General features: G+C 54.8%; 1 protein-coding gene across 4 annotated transcripts in view; it reads right to left on the bottom strand.

Moving 5' to 3' along the window:
- Window positions 1-19,760, bottom strand: part of CAPZB (capping actin protein of muscle Z-line subunit beta) — a 119,207-nt gene that overhangs the window by 91,272 nt on the left and 8,175 nt on the right. The window lies entirely within an intron of this gene.

Raw genomic sequence — 19,760 nt, 5'->3', positions numbered from 1 at the left:
TGAATTTTGATGTGAATGGAAGGGGAGAGGGAGCAGGAGATGGGAGGGTTGCGGGTGGGAGAGAAGTTACGGGGGAGAAAAAGCCATTGTAATCCATAAGCTGTACTTTGGAAATTTATATTTATTAAATAAAAGTAAAAAAAATGTTAAAGAAGAAAAAAATAAACAAATCACAGCTAACACGTATCGAGCAGGTAGTACAGCCACTAGGAAGCTATGAAGCTTTTTACTCTGTTTCTGTAATGACTACTTTATCCTTATTCTCTCCATCCCAATCCCACCTCCGTGCCCCAGTGCCCACAGCGGCCTCCTGACTGACCCGCCCCTGCCCCAGGCCCTCTTCTCTCCAGCCAGCGCACTGAGAGCTTGTCACGCAGACCCCAGCCTGGCCACCTCTCACTGTTCCAGAGGCTCCTGGATAAGACCCCATCAGGACTCAGCAGGAGGGCCCTGCCTCCCCTCATCCTGTCACTTTCCACCAGTCATCTGCCTTTTTCTCTGGGCCTCCCACTAAGACCCCTCAGCCCCTGGGCCCCGCACACACTGTTCCAGGTGACACTCAACTGGAGCCCCTGCTCCCCAGAGCAGACCCTCACTCCCACCCTTGCCTCCAGCACGCCCACAGCTGGGCAGTCACCACTGCCTCTCTAACATTCCCGTAGGGCTTCCTGTAACTGAGGCCCCAGTGCTGACCACTTGCCCTGCGCTCTCGCTCCCCCTCCTCAGCCCCCGGAAGGCTCCTCCCTTCACAGGCCCTGTGCAACCCCTGCTTTGTGTCTTCACCACACGGCGCATGCCGGGAGGACCGTGGTTGTTTCCTGAGGCTCTGTCTCCCCAAGAAAGCACAGACGGTCTTGTCTGCACCGGCGAGGACTTGCTGCTTCAATGCCTCTTACTATGTTCACTGCAGCTACGTGAGATGCAATAATTCATTCCCCAGACAGCAACCTTATTGTCATTTTGCAGATGGGGAAAACGCAGGCCAAAGGGGTTAAGGCCAGGGGCCATCTGGCATTCAAGCAAGCCACTCCAGGTGTGCTGCCGCCCCGTGTGGCTCAGGCTGCTGCAGCACAGGCACTGGACTGGCCACACTCGCTTCCCCAGGGCCAGGTACTCCGCAGGAGCTGCGCCTGCATCAAAGATCAGGAGCAGGAGCAGGCACTGGGGTTCAGTGGCTGGGATGCCACATCCTGTATCAGTGTGCCTGGGACTGAGTCCCTGCTCAGCTTCCCATTCCAGCTGCCTGCGATTCACACCCTGGGAGCAACCCGTGATGGCTCCAGCGCTTGGGCCCCTGCCACCCTCCTGGGAGACCCCGACAGAATTCCTGGCTCCTGCTTTGGCCTAGCCCAGCCTCAGCTATTGACAGAAGATCTCTCTCTAAGCCTTTAAAATGAATTTTAAAATGAATAACTAAATGAAACAAACAAAGATTAGGAATGAATTTAGGAACCCAGGGAGGCCTGGGCTAGAAAGCCCTGCAAAAGGCCAGCAGGACGTGAGCAGCAGCACATTTCCAGATGTGTACTCACACCCACACTCACACTCACAAGGACAGGGCCGCACAAGACCCCCCTTCACCCCACGACACCTGCAACCTCACTGACAACCCTTCTGCAGAGAAAGGTGAGCCACAGCTGGAGGGGCTTCCTAACCGGGAAGTTACTCAGGTAAGATTCCCGAGTTCTAGGAACGGAATGCTTCCTGTGTGCTACACGCTCATGCACTCCTCTCTCAACCATCAAAAGCAGGCTCACCCCACTGCTGGCAGGCAGGGGACCATGCGAGGCCCAGGGACTGCGGGACCTGCCCAGGGAGCCACGCTGCCCAGCTGCAAGCCCGCACTTTCGGCCACAGTGCAGGGAGCACACCCCTACCTCACTGTACAACGCCCCTGTCACAATGTTCTCCACACACTTATGACAAAGGCGGGACCATCCTGGGGGATGCCATGTGGCATCTGAGTGGGTGAATTACAACCTCAGTCACAGGACACGCATCCTACAGAGGAAACCAAAACACAGACCGAACAGCAGGGACGTAGAGAGCCCGGGGGGCTGCCGGACAATTCCAGACAACCTGACGGAGGAGACAGAGCCCCACTCAGCAGCACACAGAGGCAGCTGACACCTCCTGTGCCGTGAGGGGACCAGGGTGCCCGGGCCCGTCTAAGGACAGGGACAGCTGTGTCGAGCACAGGGTAACGAGCGCAGTCTGGAAACACAAGCGCTGAGCGGGGGCCCTGCTGAAGCCAGGGCACTGGGGATCCTCGAGGGCTCATGGCATCCAAGACCACGACAACAGTCCACTCCCACCGCAGCCGCTTCGCCTGTGGGGCTGTTTCAAGACCGCCCTGGGCTGCCCCAAGCTGCAACGGTACAGAACCCTATATGTATTACATGTTTTCCTGAACATACATGACCGTTTAATTCATAAGTTATGCATGGTAAGAGGTTAACAGCTAATAAAAATGGAATCACAGCAATGCACCATAACGGAAGCTATTTAAACTCAGGAATTGCTTCTGGGATTTTCCATTCGGCATTTTCATACTGTGGTTGACTGTGGGTAAAAACCATGAAAAGCAAAATCATGGATGGCAGGTGCCATATCTCTTACCTCATAAAATGAAGCTAACTTTCTTCTTTAAAAAAGGGCCATTTCGAAGCACCTCTGTGTGGCCGCTGGACAGGTCAGACAAGCAGGCCTCCCTCACTGATGCCACTAACCTCGACAGGGATGGACCACTACCCCTGGGTACCACAGGTGACCACACCCTCTCCCACAATGGATGGGACCACTACTCCTGGGTACCACGGGTGACCACATCCTCTCCCACACTGGATGGGACCACTACCCCTGGGTACCACGGGTGACCACATCCTCTCCCACAATGGATGGGACCACTACCCCTGGGTACCACGGGTGACCGCATCCTCTCCCACACTGGATGGGACCACTACCCCTGGGTACCACGGGTGACCGCACCCTCTCCCACACTGGATGGGACCACTACCCCTGGGTACCACGGGTGACCACACCCTCTCCCACACTGGATGGGACCACTACCCCTGGGTACCACGGGTGACCGCACCCTCTCCCACACTGGATGGGACCACTACCCCTGGGTACCACGGGTGACCGCACCCTCTCCCACACTGGATGGGACCACTACCCCTGGGTACCACGGGTGACCGCACCCTCTCCCACACTGGATGGGACCGGTACCCCTGGGTACCACGGGTGACCGCACCCTCTCCCACACTGGATGGGACCGGTACCCCTGGGTACCACGGGTGACCGCACCCTCTCCCACACTGGATGGGACCGGTACCCCTGGGTACCACGGGTGACCGCACCCTCTCCCACACTGGATGGGACCACTACCCCTGGGTACCACGGGTGACCACACCCTCTCCCACACTGGATGGAACCACTACTCCTGGGTACCACAGGTGACTGCATCCTCTCATGTGCCAGTGGCTGATGACAAGCTGGACACCCACAGCAAGCACCCTCCCACCCTGCCCCATCCTGGGCCCCTCGACCTGGCCCATCTCCTGTATCATCTGCTCCCCACTACAAGCCTCTGCACCTGTAATTCTCCTTATAAAAGCCACGGAAGAGCTGCAGGGAGAAAAGCACAGGGCCTCCGTGCACAGCGAGTCACTCAGCTACAGCCTTCCGGGGGCTGCCAGACGTGGAGCTCTGGACACCAGACGTCCTTTCCAGGCCATGAAAAGGTCACACCTCAGAGCAAAACTGACCTGGGAACACAAAGACCTGCTTTCCGGATGCACAGGGCTCTCACATGCAAGCTTCTTCACTTTATAAGAGCGAGCTACAGGGGCTGGTGCTGTGGTAGCCGGTGCAGCCGCTGCCTGCAGCTCCAGTAGCCAATCTGGGTGCCAGTTTAAGTGCCGGCTGCTCCACTTCCAATCCTGTTCCCTGCTAATACACCTGGAAAAGCAGCGGAAGATGGCCCAAGTCCCCGGGCCCCTGCACCTACATGTAAGATCCAGAAGCTCCTCCCGGCTCCTGGCTTTGGCCTGGCCCAGCCCCGGTCATTGTGGCGTGAACCAATGGATGGAAGACACCTCTCTCTCTCTCTCTCTCACCCTGCCTTTCAAATAAATAAAACTTTTTTTTTTTTTAAAGAGCAATCTACAATAAGTTGCTAAAATAAATGCAACACATTAAAGATAGAAGGAAGAGCTCTGAGAAGTACACAAAGAGTTTACAAATATCCTCTGAATACGGATAAAACTTCCAGAAGAGCTCTGTCAGGTGCAAATACAAGGTGGAGGCAGGCATTCCATTCAGTGGCAAGCTGGTTTTCCAGAAAAGACAAACCCAGGAGACACAACACCTCTGGTTTCAAACACAGGCGGGTGCACAGGCACAACCGTACGGTGACGCTGGCCTCGGGGTGCCAGTCTCGGGTCCCCTGAAGTGCACACGTTCCTGCCTCAGTCGCAACGCAGGACCATCTGCTGTCCAAGCTCAGCCCCCTCCCCCTAATCTGAGGATCAGGCCACCCACACACACAACACCTTCACACTGCTGATGTGGCACAGGAACCTAAAACCCAGCCCCAGACCACTGACATTACACAGGCAGGACAAAAGGCTGGGCCGACTCCCAGGGGCTGCCCACAGGTCATCTTCGTTCCTCCAGGTCACAGCTGGGAGCAGCACAAAGAAGGGGCGCTGTGCTCACCTGAACAGGGGCTCAGCAGGGCTTTCCTCCAGGACGTGGAGTGACCCCTGCATGCCACACCACTGCCTAGAGAGCATCTATGTAGGAGTGTGGCAGGGAGGGGCCTACGGGCTACGCTCATCCCAGAAGGGCAGGAAACCCCACCAAAGGCTGTCCTTCCACCAAGACTTGCTGGAACTAAAGCACAGCAGGAAAATCAGGTAAACCAGGGAGGGGCACTGAGACTGACGGATGCTCGACTTCTTGCGTCTCTTAAGGTTCACAGCTAATGATGCCCCTCAGCCATAAGGCACTCAGAACCAGTGACCGCAGAAGGTGGCACTGCCTTCCGGGTGGGTCCCAGAGGCTGAGACCAGGCCTGAAGCACTTGCTTCCTGCTTTCCCCAAGCGGCAGCACTCATGGGGCACTGGGTAATTCTCCAGTGCACCTGGGAGCACTTTCCCTGTAACGCTACGGAAAATTCCATAACTGGGTACAAGAATACACACAGCTCCAGGGAGGGGAGAGATGACACGGAGTGCAAGGAGCAAACACACAGGCAGGAATTCAATTGGACAAACCAAAACCACACACATGAAGCATGAGGGACTATGTGCTGCTCAGTGAACCAGAACCCAGTGGGGGCAAACACCCAGTGCCGACCGGGAAGCAGCGAGCAGTGCCCGTGCAGCTGCAGGCCTCACAGTCCAGGACATCTGTTCAGCAGGATGTGCCTGGGGCTGTCAAAGTGTTTACCCTCTGACCTCACAGTATCACTCCCAGGAATCCAAACGAATCCACAGAGAAAACTGCACAAGGGACCACAGACCCTGTAGCACTGGTTGTAATGAACCATCCGGAAGCAACCCAGGAGCAGCGGGGATGCGCCTGATCTAACGGACCTTCTCCCAGAGAGCTGAGCACCACCTGGGGATGACTGGCGACTTCCCAGCAATGCGGCCAAAGTCTCAGGTCACACAGAGGGTTTTTTCCTATTTATTTGAAAGGCAGAGTGACAGAGAGAGAGTTACAGAGACGAGATAGCTTTCATCTGCTGGTTCACTCCTCAAATGCCAGCAACACACTGGCCTGGGCCAGACCAAAGCCAGGAACCTGGACTTCTGTCCCCCAGGTAGGTGGCAGGGACCCAAGTACTTGTGTCATCCCTGCTGCCTGCCAGGGTGCACGCGGCAGGAAGCCGGGCCAGAGGAGGACAGGAACTTGAACTCGGGTGCTCTGATATGGGTCAGGGGCATCCCAACTGGTGTCTGAACCACTTCACCAAAAACTTCATGAAGGAAGAAAAGTAATTATAGGTAGCCTGGGACCATAGTTAATCAAAAACCACATGTACATGAAAAACGGAAGCAATTATTAAAAATTTAAACTGTTATGCATGGGCTTTTTTCTTTCTGCAATGCAAACTTTCCATAAGGAGGCTCTAAGCTGAATCACATGAAGTTGCCAATGGGCAGCCATGTTTAGCCTACAAACATGGCAATTTCATGTGCTCCAACATAATATTTTTCTAACTAAGCTTGAGTTACTTCAGGCTTTCACCACACCTGTCCTTATTCTATGCTCCCATGTCCCTTTAATATACAAATGCATCTGTACACACATGTGGACACACAGCCTGCAAGTTGTCTTAGAGTTCTGCAATCCAGCGAAGTACAGCAGTCCTTCAAAGAGGATGTGAAAGAGCTGACGGGAAACCAGTGGCGATGAGAGGCATCTGGCCGTTCGGTGTCTAAGCTCCGTCCTGCCGCACAGGGCAAAGCGCTGCACCTCCTCAGAGATGGAGACAGCACCCCTCGTGGGTCTACGCCTTCCAAGGCCCGCTGTTCCAGGCCTGCAACTTCAAGGATGTCTGCTCCCTTTTTCTGACCTCAGGTCAGGGCTAATTTTTATTCACCGCAGCACCCTGACTCTCCTGCCGTGCAAGGTTGCGAAGGTGCACTCTGAACCCCCGGCTGCATGTGTGGCACCATCTACACACACAGAAGGCATCCAGAGAGTACGTTTAGTTTATCAAACTCTTGGCGACATCTTGGGGGGTGGGAGTGGGGTGAAGAGCTCACTTTCCAGTGTATTCTGTAATCAGATTAACAATAAGGAGATTAAATTATCCATTGCTTTTTAAGGGCTTACTTCTATTTATTTGAAAGGCAGAGTGACAGATGAGGAGAGACAGGGACAGGTCTTCCATGCGGTGGTTCACTCTCCAAATGCCTGTAGGAGTCAGGGCTGGGCCAGGCAGAAGCCAGGAGCCAGGGTCTCCATCAGGGTCTCCCACCCTGGGTGGCAGAGACCCAAGGCCTTGGGCCATCATCTGTGCCTCCCAGGTGCATGAGCAGGGAGCAGGACTGGAAGGAGAGAAGCTAAGACAGGAACGAGCACACCCGGTCACCCCAATGCAAAGAGAATTTCAATTTCAAAGAGAAAAAAACAGGAGGCCTGCTGTGGCTGACTAACTTTTCAACTTCCTGCCACTCCTTATTTGGTCTCCCAGCTCCTCATATAGTTCTCAAGTCGAAGAATTTTTTCATGCCAAACAAGGGAAGAGTGTTGAGAGATGGCCAGCCACAGGCCAGCACGTGCTTGGAGCTCCACCCACGCTGGCCCCTAGCAAGCTGAGTACTGCTCCTTCAGAAATGCCCCAGGGCTGCCGCAGGTGGCAGAGTCACACTCAAGGCTCCCACCCAGTGAGCCTCACCCTGGGTCCCTGCTGCTTGAGGTGAACAGGAAGGAGAACAGAGAATGCTGGGGACCAAGCCCTGCGCTGCCTGTCTCCCCCTGCCCACTACAGCTCCGGAGCTCCGGGCAGTGGCTGAGGCCCATGCAGCCTCTGGTGAGCACAGGCATGCAGAGTGTTCCAGAGTCTTTCATGGATGGGCACTGCGGGACAGGCCTTTCACGGCTGTGTGTGGTGGCCAGGACCTGGCCAGAGGAGCCCGCCTCCACCCGCACCACCTGCTCAGCTCACTCCTGCATCCAAAACCTGCAGGCCTTCCAACTGGAAGTCTCTGTTTTTAAACAGCAGAATTTTTACTTAAGAATTCGTTCTAAATGTTTGAGGAAATGGAACCCGTTTTTTTTTTTTTTTAATAGCTTTGAATAAACAGAGACTTAACTGCAGGAGAGCCCAGCATGAGGCACACCTGAATGGGAACCCGACCTAATGGTTCACCAGCTACAGAACTGCAGGCAGACTTCCCAGCCCCAGAACCAGGATAATAACGCCCAGCCCCCTGGGATGAGAGAAGACGGCACTGTCACCTGCAGAGAGAAGTGTCTGGCTCACTGAGGGACACTCAGGGCACTCAGTAAATAACAAAGTGCTATTCTACTAACTTCATTAAAGGCAGAACCATAAAAATGCTACACCAGAAGGAACTTCTCCAAACCCTCTTGTATGATATCCTCATTACACATGGGTAAGCCGAGGCCCGAGCAGCTACGCGTACTAGATGACTTCTGACTCCAATACAGCCAGCAGGCACCCAGTGAGGGCACTGAACAAACAACACGTGAGCCAACACGGGCATCCACCAGCTCAGAAATAACTCAGAACCGGTCCAGGCTGTTTCCTGTGGCTCACTGTTTAAACTCCTCAGTGGGAGACAATTTTCACTGGAAGCTGTGCTGACAACACACCAGCCACTAGCCGTGTATTTAAAATGAGACCAAATATTCCATTCCTCAATCACAGAAGCACCCACGTTTCCAGTGCTCCAGAGCCGCGGTGCCAGCGGCGGCCACTCGGCACACAGCGCACCGCCATCACGGTGGAGTTCAGAGGGCACCGCAGGTGCACGAGAGAGAAGACCGCGCTGGACAAAGTGTGATTCCTACTCTCACACAGCAGACAGCAGACCCTACTGTCTGTTTCTAGCACCACAAGAGGACAAGACCTCAGCCTTCCCTTTTCATGCAAATCCGCTTGCTCCCGCTAAGCCCAGCAGTAACTGTGGGGAGGGGGGACTGAGGAGGGGTGAAAGCAGCCGGGACTGCAGGAGCCTCTGTTCTGTGCCAACACCTAACCTGGCTGCTCTTCCCTCCCTCAGCAAGCCGAACACTGTGACCCCAACCGAGCCCCCTTACAGAGAAGTACCCCAGAGGGGCTGGGCCAGCAGCAGAAACCTCAGGTGGGAAGAATGTCAAAGCGCTGGATGGCTCTGATTCAGCCTCCTGCTAACCCACCCCCGAAGGCAGCAGGTGACGGCTGAAGTAGCTGGGAGACCTGGACTGAGCTGCAAAGCTCCCGACTTTGGCGTGGCCCAGCCCGGGTCACTGTGGGCCTCTGGGGAGTGAACCAGTAGATGGGAAGGCTTCCCTTGTCTGCGTGTCTGCCTTTCCAAAAAAATAAATAAACAAACTACCACAAAGCACCTGTGGCTTTGCAACAGGACGTGATTTCCTGAAGTGGGCAAACAAGCGGATCTCCTTGACTACTGACCTCTGGCACCAGACACTTTTACGGCCCCACCTAAACCAAGCACAGCCTCCCACTCCCCCCCCCCCCCAACGAGTGGTCAGGACAGCGAAAGTCCCGTTGCATGCAACATGACCCAGGGAGCAAGCAGCTGCTGCGGCCACCTCCACCACCGACCTCGGAGGCCCCAGCAAGCCAGCACCCCCTCCAGGAGAGAGGCCCTTCAGAGCGCGGAGCCCAGGATGCAGATGTGAGTGTAGGGCACTCCCGCCTCCACGCCAACGGGGAACCACCACGGTGACGACACTGCCTTGGCTTGCTGCATCTCTCAGAACACGTCCTTGCTCTCAGGTGACACAGGGCTGTATCACTCCTAAAAAATGAGAGGGGCAGACCCACACTCCCCATGAAGATTTGCATTAGAATCATTCACAAAATCCAAAACCTGGAAGCAACCCAAACATTCACTCACCGGTGAATGGACACACTGTGACAGCCCAGCCACGCGACACTGGAGGACGCGACAAAGAAAAGGAACCAAACAGTGACACATGGCGCATGAATAAACTTACGCCACGCGGAAGCAGCACAGAGGACTGCGCGCTGGATGATCCTGCTTCTATGGAGTCACAGAAAAGGCAAACCCATCTAACAAAGCAGACTCATGGCTATCTGGGGACAGAGACGGGGTATAGGGAGCAGGTACAAAGAGGCACGAGGGAACTTTTGATTTATTACTATCTTTTGAAAGATAACCACAAAGCCCAAAGCCTTAGGGTGAGTCTTTAAAAAAAATTTATCCATTTTATTATATTAAAGGCTCAGCCATAGAGGGAGAAACAGAGAGAAGATCTTCCACCTGTTGGTTCCCATCACAAAGGCCAAGGCTGGGCCAGGCCAAAGCCAGGAACAACACAAGGGTCTCCTATACGCTGATGAGGGCTTGCGCTGCCTTCCAATGCGTATTAGCAGGAAGCTGGATGGGAAGCAGGTGGCCAGGACTCAAGCTGGCACTCAGGCATGAGATGCCAGCGTCACAACACTGCTCCCACAGGGGAACTTTTTCTTTTTAAAGATTCATTTATTTATCTGAAAGATGGAGTTACAGACAGAGGTAGACACAGCCCAGGTTCGGGGGCACTTCCGATATTTGTGCTCCATGGAGATCCTGTATTTGCAAATTTGCCTACTTGGTATCAAATGTATTTTTAACTCCAAATCAATATTCACAACACACTCATGGTTGTCTGCAGACATGCACAGAGCTGCCAAAGTGGCCCCACCTTGCTGGCTGGCAGCTGTGGCGTGCACGGTGCCTCTCGGCACCCGAGCCAGGGCCCTTTCCGCAGGCTGCGTGGTGCTGTGCTCTGTGCTCGCGCTGAGGCCCTCCCACGGCGCCCAGGCCCCGGCAGGCTCGGGGTGCCCCAGGGAGGAAGCCGGGCTGCACGGGCTCTGGTGTGGTCTGAGCCACTGCACGAGGCCACCCCCAGCTCACTTGCGACACACAAGGACCAGGGCGGCCCTCAGCGGAAACGCCAGGTGCAACAAGGCTATGCACGAATCAGACAACAAGCACGCGGGGCCTCAGCCATGTGTGTGCCCCAGGAGCAGCGGGGGGCGTCTGCTAACCAGTGCAGACAGGATGTCTCAGGACACAGCCGCCAGCACCACCAGCAGTACCTGTGGGCGGGAGAAGACGGTTTGTACCCTCCAAAACCCATCTGCACCAGGAAAGCTGTGCCACGGAACAGAGAAGAGCAGGCGCAAAAATCAAAGTTTTACACAAAGCCCTCACGGCAGTGCACATGCGAGGACAAATCAGAAACCCACTACACGTCCCAAAGTAGGGGATGGGTCTTTCCCCACGATCAGAACCTCTGTGACGGCAGAACTGCAGACCCTCAAGCCCCTTACCCTTACAAATGCTGAGAAGCATTTGCCCACAGCCTACCACACATCCTCCCGCGAGTGTGCAGCAGCCCAGGGCTCCTTACAGTAGCCGGTAACATGTCAATGCTATGCACACAGCTGTTTAGGAAATGGTAACAGGGGAAGGCTGCCTGTGTCCAGTGAAGACACAGTTTTTCCCTGAATGTCCACAAGCCTCCGCTGGTTGAATCTGTGCCAGCCAGCAAGGTGGGGCTGACTGTACAAGGGGACTTCGAAAAACCCAAGGAAAACAAAAAGACAAATATAAAAATGTAAAATGTACGTCTCAGCAGATGTCTCATCAAGGTCAAGGTCGAGACGCTTCCATAAGCAATCCAGTCCACCCCTGGAGAATGGAGGCATCGGCCCCAGGTCAGTGCAGGTGTCTCACATCACCCACAGTACACGAGGAAAATGGATGCCCCTTAAATTTCCTTAAGATTAGGAAACATGAAGCTGCAGCTGCCCCATCAGGACTGCAAGGTGGACGTCTCACGATCTCCCATCAAAGCTCTCGCAAAAGCGCCGTCGTTGGGTGAGGAGCAGGAGCGCTGTGGCGGTACACGAGGACTCCCTGGGGCAGCCTTCCCGGGGGGTTCTTTTGCTGAAGCCTGGGCTAACTTTCTCACTCCGCTCACAGCAGGTATTATTCTTCGACCCTCCGTGAGTCAAGCAAAATGAGCACTCCCTCCCCCTCCCCCGCCCCCAAAAACACTGTTGCCATGACTGCCATGACCTCTGCCCTTTGCTTCTGCCCCAACTGCACCAAATCCACTTCTTCACGGCCGCTGCCTGGACTGTGCTGTGTCTTCAGGATTGTGTCATCTCCTACTACTGCAACTTCTGGACGAAAGGCTTCAGAATCCTGACCCTGCTTGTTTGAAAATCCTGTTGAAAGCTCCACTCCCTCTGCGGCGGATCTGGCCCAGAGGTCCGTGCACCTGTCAGGCTGAACATCCGCTCCACTTTAAATTTCCATCCAGACTTGTGTGAGCTGACCCAGCTGAGAAGTCTGCGCTGTCGACGGCTTTCTGCTGTGGCTCGTCAGTCCTCTTCAGCTAGGGCATGAACAAGATGAACTTTTCCCTTGTAAACTGGTGTGGACAATCCCACTGTGGGCTGCGTCTCTAACACCGGCTCACCCCTTCTTAAAGTGAATTATCCATTTGTAAATGGATTTCTTTGAGGCACTGTCTCTGTGAACTTTTCATAAAGCATCAGTGATTTTACCTTCCAACCAAGCTCCACAATGAGTCCGATGTTTATTCTTCATTCAACTTTTGCAGAATTCACGTTGCTGGTAAGTCTCTTTCTCAACTGCAGTTTTATTGTTCCTAATGCCTCAAACCAGATCCTGTTTCAGACATGTTGTAACAAATGAGGATAAGTTTGCCTTGGTGCAAAAAATTTTGAAATCCATGCAATTTTTTTATAATCCATATTTTCCATGAACTTTTTATAGAAAATAAAATTACAATTTATAGGTTTTTATTTACTGATTGATTTGAAAGAGAGAGAGAGAGAGAGATCTCCCACATGCTGCTTCATTCTCTTAATGCCCACAACAGCCAGGGCTGGTTCAGGCCAAAACCAGGAGCTGAGAATTCAATCGGGGTCTCCCACACGGGTGGCAGGGACCAAGGACCCGAGCCATCACCTGTGGCCTCCCAGGGTGCACGTTAGCAGGAAGCTGGATCAGGAGTGGAGGCAGAACCTGAAGCCAGGCACTGTGACATGGACTGCAGTGTTTCACCTGCTGCATCAAAAATCCGCCCCTCCATGGACTTTGCTATAACCCTACCCATTACCCATTACCCAGCTGAAGTATTCAAAGTCATTCAAAATGTTCATGAAGAGTTTATAACAGAACGTTCCTGTTTCAAAAACTAAGTGAAGAAAACCAAGATATGAAACACAGGGAGCAGGTGTCAGCCTAGCAGCTGAGACATCTGTGTCCCACGTGGGGTGCCTGGGTCCTATTCCAGGCTCTCTGCTCCAGCTTCCCATCAGCACAGACCCTGGGAGGCAGCAGTGACAGCTCAGGTACCTGGGTCCCTGCCACCCATATGAGAGACCTCAAGTACATTCCTGGCTTCTGGCTTTAGCCCTGGCCACTGTGAGCATTTGGGAAGTGAACCAGCTTACGGGAGCGCTCTCTCTGCCTCTAAAATGAAAAATAAATAAGTAAAAAATAACACGATATACATGAAAAACTACAAACCATGCAGAGAGCAAGACACTGAAACAACACAGAAAATGGCTAAAAAGTAGTTGCTGGCAAAGTAACTTTTCCACAATTCACTTTTTATACCAGATGAGAAGTAACAAACTTTTCTTACAAATAATATCATCAGGTTACAAAGAGGTCCCTCGTGGTAGGGAGGGGGCCAGGGGGGCTTCCCAGGGCGCCTGCCCTGACGTTCTCACTCAGCAGCTCACCCCCCCACCTCCTCCAGGCAGTGCGCTCCTGATCCAGCTCCAAGCACCCAGGACCTGGCCCGGAGGCGGCACTCAGAGAACGCTCGTTCCCTTCAGCCCTAGCACCTCATGCCCAGGAATTATCCTCAGGAAGGGACCCGGGAGGGGGAGGGAGAGAAGGGGGGGGGGCAGTGTAACACAGACATGCACTGCGACTGGCAGGGCACTCGCCAAAGGGCTTACAAACTGTTCACTCGCTTAAGCCTCACAGCCACGGCAAGCCAGGTGTTGTTACGCGGACGTTCGCGGAGCTGCAGGTGCACAGCGGGGCCGACTCGCTCCGCTCCACTCAGCGCTGCCGGCCGTCCACGCGGCTCCGTGGCCTTCACCAGCTCCCAGTAAGGGCTGCGCGACATCGTGCCGCAGTGCCGCCGCCGTGTCTGCACCTGCCTTCTCCAGGGCCCGCTACTCCACTTCCTGTGTCCCACTTAACACGGCAACGGTGCAGGGGCTAGTACAGACCACAGGGGGCAAGGGAGGGCCTGGACCTGTCCTAGGATCCTTCTGTAACTCAGACACTGGTATTCTGGACCGGCCAGCCCAACAGCCAGGAAGCTCTCACAAGGTCCCATTTCACTCACTGCTACAGAAGCAGGTTCCAAGATGAGCCTTCCTTTTTTTTTTTTTTTTAAGATTTATTTTTGGCCGGCGCCGCGGCTCACTAGGCTAATCCTCTGCCTAGCGGCGCCGGCACACCGGGTTCTAGTCCCGGTCGGGGCGCCGGATTCTGTCCCGGTTGCCCCTCTTCCAGGCCAGCTCTCTGCTGTGGCCAGGGAATGCAGTGGAGGATGGCCCAGGTGCTTGGGCCCTGCACCCCATGGGAGACCAGGAAAAGCACCTGGCTCCTGGCTCCTGCCATCGGATCAGCGCAGTGCGCCGGCCGCAGCGCGCCAGCCGCGGCGGCCATTGGAGGGTGAACCAACGGCAAAAGGAAGATCTTTCTCTCTGTCTCTCTCTCTCTCACTGTCCACTCTGCCTGTCAAAAAAAAAAAAAAAAAGAAAAGAAAAAAAAAAGATTTATTTTTATTTAAAAGGCAGAGTTACAAGATGGGTGGGGAAAGCAAGAGAAAGAAAAAGATCAATGTTCCATCTGCTGGTTCACTCCCCAAATGACAGCAACAACCAGGGCTGGGCCAGGCTGAAGCCAAGAGCTTCTTCCAGATCTTCCCAGTCGCTGAAGGGGCACAAGGCCCTGGGCCATCCTCTGCCGCTTGCCCAGAGGCATTAGCAGGGAGCTGGACTGGAAGCGGAGCCGCAGGGACACGGATCAGCACCGATGTAAGATGTGGCAGCACAGGCAGCAGCTTAACCCACTACACCACAGCGCTGGCCTTCTCATGGGGCTGAGCTTATCCGGCAGAAGACTTCTCAGCGTGGACCCTAGACCCCAGAGGTCAGACCAGGACCCCACTCCCTGTGGCTCTTGCAGTTGACCTGAGTCCTCAGACGAGCTCCAAGCTCTCACGTGAGCGTGGAACTCCATGACACAGCCAAGGGCAAGGGCTGACTCTGAAGAGAGCAGCTGGGTTCAAGTCCAGACCCCATTACTTAGCAGCAATTTACCTAAAGTCCCTACGTCTGCAGTTTCTACCTCAAAGCCCTAAAGCCACAGGGTCCCCTGACCAGGCACAATGCCGGCGGATCGCTAAGTGCAGTGCACAGAACCGACACTCTGCCATTTCTGCTTTATTAACTGAGGGCTGGTTGAGAACCCGGATGTACCTGCTCCAGAACACAGCCATCGCCTGAGCTTGGCTGTCACGTTCCCCTCTCAGAGACGCTGGCATGTCACGGAATCCAACTCGAATCCGTCAGTCACCCCAGCGCCTCGCGGGCCACGCGGTGAGAGGCAGGCCTCAGTGCACTCTGAGCGCATCGGGACTTGAGGACCCAGCACTCGAATAACGTCCAGTCACATGCCGGGTGGGCCCTGCCTTGGGGCCGCGGCAACCAGTCCTTATCTGTTTCAAGAACTGCTCCCTTTACCATCAATACACACAGCCGGATGGAATCACAAAAGGCCAGCAGGCTCCTGGGGGACGTTCCGGCACGCAGTGCCCCCTCTGGAGTTCAGAATGCTCAGAGGCGCAGGCCACAGCACAGAGAAAAACCGCGCAAGTCACTCTGGAGGGCAAAAGGACAAGGGGCTTCTAGGCTGCAGTCGCACGAACGCCGCAGGAGGAAGTTCAAGGAGGGGCGATGAACTCCGGGTGACAGGCGAGGTGGACGCTGCGCCTACTTATCAGGATCACCGCTCAGACATGATAAGATGAGGAGCACGGGTGGTGCTGTCGGCTCCCAGAGGTCAGAGATGAGCTCTCCGCGTGCCCTTACAGAGGCAGCTGTGCAGTGTGGTCTCTGTTCACTCATGGCCCCCCCCCCCCCCCCCAGCCAGCTCAGTGCCTGCTCTCATCACGGCAGGGTCTGGCTGCACACACTGAGACGGGAGGAGAGCAGGAAGGAAGGGGGAAAGACAGCACTCCGGGCCTCAAAGACCACTTAGGGTGAGAAGCCACCACACAGGAAGTGAGGCTCCTGCTTACCCGAGCAACCACTGCACGCACACTCTCCCTGCATTTAAGGTGGGCTCCAATCACCCAAGCAAGTCCAGGGTCAGTCACCTACCTGCACCCCACTTCCCACTGCGTCAGTCTGAACACCCAGACACATGTGCAACAATCATGCAGATAAAGCCCTGCTCCCTGCACAGCACCAGTATCCTGGGACCGGCCCCCTGGGGACCCTGCGGGTTACATCCCGGCATCAGGAAGGACCTGGCTTATAGGCCTTCTCAGGCCTCCGTTTCCACCTCTGAAACTGGAGGCAGGACAGGGCTCTGGCGGTGACGACACAAGGCGGCGCCTGTGCTGCCCAGCACACAGAGGCTGGCCCCAGGAAAGCTGCAGGCCTGAGACTCCCCGGAAGCAGACGTGCAGGGGCCTCCTGAGCTTAGGAGTGGCCCAGGAGCAAGCACCCCGAACCCGGAGCTCAGGGCCTCTCCTTATTGGGACCAACACGACCTGCACGTCCTTCCCTTTCCTCGTTTTTTTTTATCTCGTGTGCATTTTAGATTGAAAGCATTTCCCAGGACGGGGATTTTCAGGCCTAGTCCAAAGGGGCCACTTCACATGGCAAAGGATGGGATTCCCAGACAACAAGCAGCCTGGAGGAAAGGCCCACGTGTGAGAGCTGGGCTAAGCACCTGTGTCTCACTCTCCACATCCCTACGAGGAAGAGGACAGAAGCTCCCTCTTCCTGGTCAGAAACCAAGGCTCAGGGTGAGGCGGCACCAAGGTCAAGCACGCACAGCTGCTGAGTGGCCATGGGGTGATGCGGATGGGGGAGGGGGGGCTTCCATCAAACACCAGTTTTCTTCCCATTTTCCTTTATCTTGGCTTTTACTCACATGCCTTGAAGTCAAACATGTCCCCAGAAATGAACTATGACCCACCCAAGGCAGTGAAGTCCTCCAAGACTAAGGCAGTTCACAAATGCAGCATGGGCTGCAGAAGCTAAGCGCACCTGTGCAGGCACCTGTGCAATTGAAGAGGGAAAATGGGTCAGGAAATAAACGCAGCACCCAGGGGTGGGGGGCAAGGGGAGGAGAAGGCGCACCAACCGACAGAGGTTCCCCCAAAGCCTCTGGCACCAAACGTGATGGGGACACCAGAGTGGGCCACTTCCCAGACCAGCGATTTGTGGTGTCCCCTGGAACAAAGGCACCTGCAGAAGCAGGTGCAGCTCTATGAGGCCGACCGAGCACAACCAGGGCGTTCGGTGACGTCTCCACTGTGACCTAACCATGGACACCAAGCCCTGCCTCTCCCCAGTATATAATGTGCACATGGGAAGTGCCATCTGCTCCAGTACCACACTAAGAGTCCATGTCGCTGATAATAACAGGGTGTTAGTAACAGCATTACTATGTGCCTGGCTTTACGTGTATTAGTTCCTTTAATCCTCATAAACCCATCATAAATGGCTATTCTCAGAGTTTCAGACAAGGAGACGGAGGCCCAGAGTGAAGGAGACTGCCCAGGTCTGCATGGCTTGCAACTGCACCCAGGCTTTCTGGTCGAGGCCCCCCGTCCCTCACTATCCTGGACTCAGACATCAAGACGGCCTGGAATAATGACCTGGGAACTCCAAGAATGGCTGTCATGCGGCTTCGGGCCAGGTGCGCAGTGTCCACCATGTGTGGAGCATCGGTGAATGTCACTCATTATTAGTATCACAGTTCCCAACACTTCACAAGTTCACCAAACAGCCTCCAGTGCTGGAAGCGACACCGGGGCAAGTACTGTGGTGCAGTGGGTTAAGCCACTGCCTGGGATGCTCGCATCCCGTATCAGAGTGCGTGGGATGGACCTGCCTTCTGTCTTTTAATCCAGCATCCTGCCAACGCACCTGGGAGGCAGCAAATGATGGCCCAGGTACTTAGGTTCCAAGTACAATGGAATTGCTCTGCCCAAGTATTTAGTCTGGATTAGGTTGAACCACTGAAAGGCTGATGGTATTCAACCACTTTTTACTTTTTCCATATGGTTCAACCTAACGTGGGGGAGGGGCCTTTGCATTTATTAAAGACCTACCAGACATTCATCCTTTCAACAAACACCTGTGGAGCAAGAAGATGGGGGCGGGGGGCCGGGGGCCACCTTACTGTGCCACAGCACACAGAAACCCAGAAGGGAGATGTATCATTCATCTACCCCGCCACGGATAAGAGACAAACTCACCTGGCAGAATGAGAGTAATCAACTCCACCTGCTGGGCGCCACCTAACTTCAACCAGACCGGTCCTGGGGCACTGCTGCGGCACAGCCGGCTCAGCGCAGCCCGGACACCTGCACCCAGTACTGGAGAGCCGGTCTGTGTCACGGCACCCCCTCTCCCCTTGTGTGTATGTGTGGCTCTGGCCAATCCTGTCTTTCTCCTGTGTGTGTGTGTGTGTGTGTGTGTGTGTGTGTGTGGCTCTGGCCAATCTTGTCTTTCTCCTGCATCTTACACTGTGCGTGGTGTCCAGGGCTAGGGTGGGGCTTCACAGGAAACAGCAGAGGGAACCCTGCAAGACTGAGCCAAAAGCCCCAACAAGAGGCTGTCATGCTGAGTGGGACATGGGCTGGTACTCGTGTCACAGGCAGGAGCAGGGATGTTGAAATTTCCGCACAAAGAACTGTCCCGTCCTGGTGCCAGGCGGCTCCCTGGCCGCTGGTAGGCTAAGGCACATCTGACTTCCTGCTGAGCAGGGATCATTCTGAAAACAGCTCACCACTCACAAAGCTCCAGCCGTCGTCAATCCAACTACACGGGCCCACCCCACCCCCACCCTCACCCCTTCCCACCCTCCATCTAACTTCTGAACTAAACCCAGACTCCCTCAGCCACAGGTGCTGCACCTACGGAGGAACCTCGCAGCCTCAGTTTCCTCACTGACAAAGCAAGCACCCAGGGAACCGGTGCGAGAGTTCAGCCGGCAGGGGCTCTGGGTGCAGTGCACCGGGGCTGCATGGAGACACTGCCACCAGCTCTGGGGGGACCCTTCCACACATCCCACAGCTTCCTGAGCTTTGGTTTTCTTATCTGCAGAATGAGGAAACAGACGCTCTGTGGGCACACAGCAGGGACCCTGGCAGCAGGGAGGGGCACTGCCATGACTAAGAGACGCCTGCAGTGAATATGAAATAACCACAGAACAAGACCGCTCTTCCAAGGGACGCCCAGCTCCTGGGCCACAGCGCACGTCTCTGGACCAAGCTAGGGGCCTCGAAGCTCAGGATGGCCAGGTGGGCGCACCATCCTGTGCCAGGGTAGGAGCTGTTCGCAGGGTGCACGTGCAACACGCAACAACAGCTCACATTGGACATTCGCACCACAGCAACCTCCACAGCCAGGCATGGCCGCCCTCTGCTGAGCCAGGAGCTCCTAGGACAGGAACGTGCCCCAGGCCCCCACGCTGACCCGGAGGTCCCTTGGTAAGCTGTGCTCGGCAGAGAAGAAAAGCACTGATTAAATAAACAAACAAATAACTACAAAGCTGAGATGGAATGGGGAAAATTTACAAGGGTCTCCTCCAGTGGTCATGGTGCCTAAGACTGGATTTTTCACCAGGAGGGTGTGGTAGATAAAAACTCCTCCCCCCAGGGTTTTTTTTAACCTTTTTTTAATAGAAAGCTTTTATTTAATAAATATAAATTTCATAAATACAACCTTTGGATT

This window comes from Oryctolagus cuniculus, chromosome 7 (genome assembly GCF_051225735.1).
Source record: "Oryctolagus cuniculus isolate XC-2025 breed Fujian yellow rabbit chromosome 7, ASM5122573v1, whole genome shotgun sequence".
Classification (NCBI taxonomy): Eukaryota; Metazoa; Chordata; class Mammalia; order Lagomorpha; family Leporidae; genus Oryctolagus; species Oryctolagus cuniculus.
The sequence above is the reverse complement of the archived record's forward strand: the minus strand, read 5'-3'. Positions and strand labels throughout refer to the sequence as shown.